Below are 8,091 nucleotides of genomic sequence, written 5' to 3'. Positions count from 1 at the left end.
ATTAGGTTATCTTACACATTTCTTAACTCACAATTTGATATTTTTCTAAAATCATTCTTTTTGCATAACACAGCCATTTTTATTAAAAGAGATATTGAACAGTTACCACATTTTGATTTGCTAATCTAATGCACCTCATCCCCACTCAAAGGAAAAAAAGAATGGGGAAATAAAAAAAATATTATACCATGTGAGATGTAACAGTTATAGATATATGACAGCTATATCCAACTTGTCAGAATTTAACCCTCAAGATAGGTTAAAAGCTCTGATGGTTTCAAAAGCTCAGGAAACTATGTGTCCAGAAGACTACATTCTGATCAGTGACATAAGTCATTCACAAGAGGACAGATATATCAAATATCTAGACTATGAAATATAGTATATGACATATCTAAAATAGGCAAATGTATAGAGAGCAAAGTTTACTAGTGTTTACCAGGGGCAGGAAAACCCTTTGCTGTTCAGTGGATTCTGACTCATAGCAACCTGGTAGGACAGAGTAGAACTGTCCCACAGGGTTTCTAAGGCTATAATCTTTACAAAAGGGGACTGCCACAATTTTCTCCCATGGAGTGGCTGGTGGGGTTGAACCACCAACCTTTTAGCTAGCAGCTGAGCACTTAACCACTATACCATCAAGGTTCCTTACCTGGGATGGGAGGGAGATGGAAAAAGGGAATTATTCCTTTGGGTTACTGAGCTTCTATTAAGAATGATGGAAAAGTTTGGAAATGGATAGTGGTGATGGTTGCACAACATGATAAACAGAATTAATGTTAGTGAATTGCACATGGTAAAATGTCAAATGTTTTGCTATATATGCAAACAAACTCACTGCTGTTGAGTTGATTCCAACTCACAGCCACTCCTCCCTGGGTCTCCAAGGCAGTATCTCTATGGAAGTAGATTTCCCCTTCTCACTTCTGAGGAGTGGCTGGTGTGTTTGAACTGCCAGTCTTCTGGTTAGCAGTCAAATGCCTTAGGCACTATGCCACAAAAGCTCCTTGGAGATATATATATATATATATATATATATATATATATATATACACACACACACACACACACACACACACACACACACACACATACACATATATATATATATATATATATATATATATACACACACACACACACACACACACACACACATACACACCCCGCAATGAAAATAAAATAGAGAGAGCTCTGGGATTCAGAAGTCAATGTCAAAACTGACTCATGTGCAGTCTTTTTAACATTGTGACTAGCCTGTTATAGTCTCATTTGAAACACTCAGCACATCTAAAAATTCAAATGGATAGATAAAAAGTGTTATACTTTTCACTAAATGTCTACAGGGATGTTCTAAGTAGCACTGTTACTTCATTTAAAATATTTACATTTGAAATAAAAAATTATGAAAACCTTGCTCTAGGCATCATTTACTAAACTCCTAACCATGTGCCAGGCACCATGCTTAGAGCTGGGGGAAAGATGAGAGGGTAAAGAAGACATCATCTCAAAGCTGCTCAAGTAGAGAATACAACTGTCTGTCCATGAATAATTTTAATAATGGAATGTCAAAAGTACTCACTCCTTAAAACCACATAATTATCATAAATACCTTAAAACTAAATGCATGCTCTTCATGGAGCTACTTGTCACCAGTAAGAAACCTAGAAGAAATTATGGGTGGTTTTAGAGCATGACATTATCCTCTTCAGAATCTCTTGGTTTTCCCTTTTTCTTAATATCTAAGAAACACCACTGTCCCAACTCACTTCTCTAACTTTAAGGACCACCATTTCTGTACCTTCCAGATACACTGAACTTCTTAATTTCTGTTAAGATCCTGCTCATGTGCCAACCCAAAATGAATGTGTAACCATGAAGAAGGCTTCATTCTACAAAGACTGACCAGTTGGTTACACTGGATTAATCTGATTCTTCATACATTGGGTATTTGACTATTACACATGAATCTTTTATGAATTTCCCTATCCCCTTCTCTATCAATCAAATCCCCGATCATCTTTTAAGACCCTACTCACAAGCTAACCATATGAATCATTCCCTGAATTTCCCCATCTTGTTGGTCACTTTCGTTACGCATCTTTGCTTCCATAATTCATGTAATCTTTTAACTACTGTTAGTTACCTAGCTACCTCCTCCATGAAGGTCTTTTTCTAGGGGCTGAGAATGCAAATGCAAACAAAATAGAAAGAGAAGACTCTTCCTGCACGGAACTTACAATGTGTGTGTGCAATAAATAAATGAGTAAATATGATGTCAAATCAAGTTGTGATAAATTGTATTTTAAAAAAAAGCAATGCAAAGTTACAGAGTCTGTGGTGCTTATGTTTGTGTGTCAACTTTGCTAGGCCTGGTTGAGTGGCTGGGCAGCTGGATGTAGTATTTCCCATGATGAGACTGGTAATCAACTCCATGGTGGAATCTATTGTGAGCAGCTGAGTAGTTGCCTTTGGGTATGTGGTCTGCTTCCTGTATATAAGCAGAAGCTTTGGGAATGGTCTCTAGTCTATGGCATGCTTAGACCCTGCATGTAGCCATGTCATTGCTCTGCAACCTACTATGCTCTGCCGACCTTGGGACTTACAATGGACTTAAGTCAATGGCCTGCCATGTGGTAACATCAGAACTGTGCCTTTTTACTTGTCAACCCTGGGATTCTCAGCCTCAGCAGCCAGCAGCTGTCTGAGTGAAGAAAAGCCTCTAGCTCCAGTGGGCCAGGAGCAGGAGGCAGAGCTGGTCCCCAAGGTTGAGGGGCTTTTACTCAGCCCCTAGAGCCTGGCACTTTGAACTTGGACTTAAAGCCTCCAAACTGTGAGAGAATAAACTCCTGTTTGTGAAGGTCATCCCATTTGTGGTATATTTCTTGTCAGAGCGGCATGAGGTAACCAGAACAGAGTCTCTCCCCGATTCTCACATTGCTAAGAATGGGAAATTTAGTTGATCAGAAGCACAATGACAGTTGGAATAGTGTTCAGAGACATCACTAGATCAAATTATGTAGAACCTTCTAGGTTATGACCTTGCTTTGGTAAAGATTTGACATTTATTTTAAGTGTGATGGAAAGGCATTCAAAAGTTTTGAACAGAAAATCATGTGATCTAATCTGTATTTTCAAGATGTATCTTGCCGAAGAATAGACTGTAGGAGGAAGTGGAAGCAGGGAAGTGAGTTTAGAGGCTAATATAGTAGTCCTTTTGAGGGATGACAGTGGCATTCATTATATCTTTACCTTTTCTAAATAAATGTTTTTCTAAATACATTGTTTCTAAATGTATGTTTCTTAAAGGCAAAACTTTGATCAATTCATTTTTTAACTCTCAGTATCTAGCAAGTGTCTGGCACATAGTAAATGCTCCATGAGTACTTGTTGAATGATGAATGAGTGAACAAAAGGACAAATGAACAAATAGATAATTGGTTTTATGATTCTTGAATCTAGTGGAAAAAAAATACTCAAATGGGAAATTGTTCCTCTTCCCAAACAGCAGTAAAAATGGGAAGGTGTCATTATTTTCTCAGCAAAAGGCACAAATGTGTTTTTCCATTAAATAATTGAAAATGTTGTGCCCAGTTCACATGGCACCACTAAATGAAGCATGACCATTAAGAAGGGTTCATTCTACAGAGTGACCAATTGGTTTCAGGGTATATAATAAGCTCTGGTGGCATAGTGTCTAAGGCATTTGACTGCTGACCAGAAAGCTGGCAGTTCAAACCCACCAGGCACTCCTCGGAAGGAAGGTTGGGCAATCTACTTCAGTAGTGATACTGCCTTGGAAACCCAAGGAGGGGTCGCTGTTGAGTCGGTTCCAACTCGATGGCCCATAACAACAACAACAACACAATAAACGTGAAGTAAGAATGGCTTAACATTTATGGAAAATGGGCTCTGTCTTTAACAGGAAAGAGGTCCTGTTAAAGGACCACATAGTGGGTCACACTGTGTTCTCTTGGGTTTTTGAAAAAAAGCCAAGGTCAGTGAGTAGATGGTCTGTTATTGAAGCAAAGTAAAACTAGATACATCTCCATTTGAAATTAGTTTGATTTGAGAACATTTCACTTTCACAAATGTACTTGAAGTTGGCACAAAAATGAGAACATGTTGAATCTGAATCAATTTCTCTGATTCCTTATGTTTTCTGTTAACTGTTAGTCAAATAATCTTCTGTTGTATTTGGCAAAATAACAATAAAGAATACATTTTAATCCTAAATATGATGACTAATCATCCAAGAAGCATAACAACATTGTATTTGGGTCTTAATTTAAGCAATGCAAATTCATGTTCTGCCATGAGAAATTTAACATTTGGCCAATCAGTTTCACTCACTAACCAGTCCTTTGGATGAACAAGCATCAGTATATCTGATTCATTTGACTATATTGAAAAACCAAAAAATAATTAAGCCACTTAATTCACCTTACCTAGTAGAAAGATGGTGAGGATGTTCTACTGAGCAGTTCCAGATGGCTATAATGTTTCTTAGAAGTTGGGGCTAAAAATATAGCCACATTCTTGAATTACCTTAAAGTGCACATTCAAAGATGTCTGAGCATGTGACAGACACTGAGGAAATTTCCGGTGCAAACAACTTTAACTCCTGGCACCCTGTCTCACAGTCTTATTTTTTTATAGTGCCTGTGAGATCTGCACTAATCTTAGGAGATTAAGAATGGAAACTCTGTTTTTAGTTGCTCAAGCACAAAACATCAGAGACCTCCTGTACTCCAATCTGTCTCACATACTCCACATCCTATATACATCAACAAATCCTGTCAGCCCCATCTTCAAAATATATCCTGAATCTTTATACTTTTTCCCCTTCCTTTGCCATCATTATTTCTCTCCTGGATTATTGCAAAAGCTTTCTAATTTACTGCTCTGCTTCTGCCATAATGTCCCTTCTACTGCCTCAGTAATACAGTTGAAACATAAGCCTGATCACGTCTCTCCTTTCTTCAGATTCATATAGTGGCTTTCCATCGGAGTAAAGATGAAGTCAACAGAATGTGGCCCTATGTGGAGCAAAAAATTAAGTGCTTTACTATGAACTGAAAAATCAGTGGTTTGAACCCACCCAAAGGCATCTCCAAAGACAAGTCTGATAATCTGCTTATGAAAGGTCACAGCCTTGAAACGCCTATGAAGCAGTTCTTTTCTGCACACATGGGGTCACCATGAGTTGGAACTGACTCCAAGGCAAATAACAGCAACAATAATATGATCGACAACCCTTCTTCCCTCTCTAACATCATCTCCTATGACTTTCTCCTTAATGTATTCTGCACCAGCCATATTGGCCTCATTACATTATCTAACAGAGGCCAAACACCCTCATGCCTTTTGCATTCTTTCTGGAGTGCTTGTCTCCAGCTATTTGCACAGCATTCTGTTATTTCTTGGCTTCTTTCAGTATTTTATTGAAATGTAATCCTCTCAGTGAGACCACCCTCTCTAGAAATACACTACCACACCACACATGCCTTTCTGCCTTCCCCAGGGGCAGATTACCCAATAAGCAATGTAAGCGTGAGTTTACTTGTGCTTGCTTACTAATCTGTAGTGACAGTTTCACACATTATTTATTTATTTTTACCAGCTTAACTTGCTGGTATTCTGTCTCTGTCATAGATTATAAATTTAAAGAGAGTCTTTGGTTCTGTAGGAAGATGCTCTGGAGTTGGGAGAGAGACAGAGGCTGGCCATAGCTGGAAGCCGAATCTTTGATGTGGAAACTCATGCTTACTTTGCTTATTGGGTAATCTGACACTGAATTGTATTTTCCTTCCCAGTACTCATTCCACATTCTAGATTGTATATTTTACATACCAAACTTAGTTATCTTTTTCCTTCACTAGAATAAAAGCTCCATGAAGGCAGAGATTTTTGTTTGTTATGTTCACTGCTGTTTCCCCCAGCAACTATAACACACTAAGAACTCAATAAATGTTTGTTTTAGTAATAAATTAACTTATTATTTTGGATTTTCACAACCTAAATACATTTTGTTTAAGGAGCTGACTCTGAGGCTCCAGTCAGATATAATATCTGTGAAAATACTGAGCCCTTTGATTTCAGCTATAGAGTGAAAGTAATCATGTAATCAGAATACGAAAAGTGAGAAGTTTAGTGTGGGAAAAAGGAAACATAATATGTTGGCAGGTAATAAACCAATAGATCTTTGTTGCATGAGTCTATTTTTATTCAGAAACTGGAATGCTGCCACTCAACAAAAGTAAGAAGTAAGTTTTCATCCCACATTACTACTTCTGTATCTTGGAAAATGGACTCAAATTCTCTGAGGGTCAGTTTCTCTATGTACAGAGTGAAAGAGTTGAACCAGCTGATTGCTTAAGATCTTTCCATAAGCTGTAATGCCATGATTACTTTCTTAGTTAAGACTTTTGTTTACAATAATGGAACCAATATGAAGAAGCTTAAACATTAAAAGGTGATTTACTGTAAGAATGCTGGGCATTTTATATAATTTTAAAAATACTGAATAAGCATCTCTTAAGAATATAAAATGGAACAGGAACTAGGGCTTTTCACATCAAGAATGACTCGGCATCCAACTTCTCTTTCTTTAAAGAAAATATGACTGATCAAGTGGGAGTCCTACATCCAACCCTGTCCAATTAGATATTGCCAGGGAATCAGAGTGATGTGGTAAATCTATGGTTCTTATATAGCCACCATTATGGATAGGATAACTATTTTTAGAGAAAAGGACCAAGGAAAACTCCTCAAAATTGTATACTAAAACTTAAAATCCCGGTGTGCCTAAAACAACAGGATTTTGACATGAACATCAGTTATGCTATCACACAACAAAGATCAGTCTAGTCAGATGATAAATTATTTGGTGTCATCAATACCAAGGTCAATAATTTTTTGCTTAAATTTAAATGATAGGTTAGCTACTGACAAGGTTCAAAATACTATCTACTTGGTCAATATTAATTTCAGTAATTTTTATAAATCACAAAAAAATAATTTATATACTTTCTCAATTCCCATACTAGTTCAGTCTCCAAATTAAAAGAATTTTCTAGTTCATCCATTTATCTTGCCCCAACCAAGATAAAATTACATATAAATAAAGAATATATTTAAACTAATTTCAATATTTTGGTTTTTTATGTGGACAATAATGTATCTTTGTGACTAGTTATTTTTAAATTAGTTGTGAGATTATATTATAATCCATACGTTATATTGTGATTTTTTTAATCTCGCTGTACCATCAAGCCAGTGTCTAATTGGTTTTTTTTGTAATATTGTTCTGAAAAATAAGCAAAATATATTTCAAAGTATAGATATGGGAATGTGGAAAATTGTAAATGCTTATTTGCCCTCTAACCTCAAACCAAGCAAGTACAGTTAGTTGAAACTGTGATTTATATGGTATTTTAAAATATTATCCACTCTGTTTTAGGACCAGCTTCTTAACCCATTACATAGTTCTATGTGGAATTTGAAGCAGATTTTGAATTCCCCAAAAAGGATGCATTCTTGCCAGTCTTCTGTCAAATTAAATTAAATTTATAAATAAAAGTTAAAAAACCAAAAATTCACACAAGTCTATTTTGAAAGGGACATTTTGCTCTGATTTCCCAGAACCAGAATTTTCTGTGTCACTGAAGACTAAGTGCTTGTTCTGGTGCCCGAGTTGCTTCTGTTGATAATATAGGGTTTTTTTTTTTCTCCCTTCCTCTCTTTTCAGATAACACTGGTAGAAATTAAATCGTTCCTTGCTTGGGGGAAAATTTTGTTCTTTGCTCAATACTTTACATTTAAGATACCCCCTCCTTTGCTTTTACTTCCATTTGACAAGCTTCAGGCAGAATTTAAACCAGCAATCCAATATACCTTCATGTTACAGTAATAAGATAGAAATGGGCTTTCCACAGAATCTTTCCTTAAAACTTCTTGCTCCACAATGCAACAATGCCCTCTTTTATCCCAATAAATTTAATAAAAAGTTTAAGTAGTCTCTTCTCAAAAGACTTCAAAAAACTAGGGAAATTACCAGATATAAGTTTTGGAGAAACATGGAATTATATC

The sequence above is a fragment of the Orycteropus afer genome, unplaced genomic scaffold, assembly GCF_000298275.1.
Source record: "Orycteropus afer afer isolate SDZICR_OR568_19922 unplaced genomic scaffold, OryAfe1.0 scaffold00011, whole genome shotgun sequence".
Lineage (NCBI taxonomy): Eukaryota > Metazoa > Chordata > Mammalia > Tubulidentata > Orycteropodidae > Orycteropus > Orycteropus afer.
Note: the sequence above shows the minus strand (reverse complement) of the source record.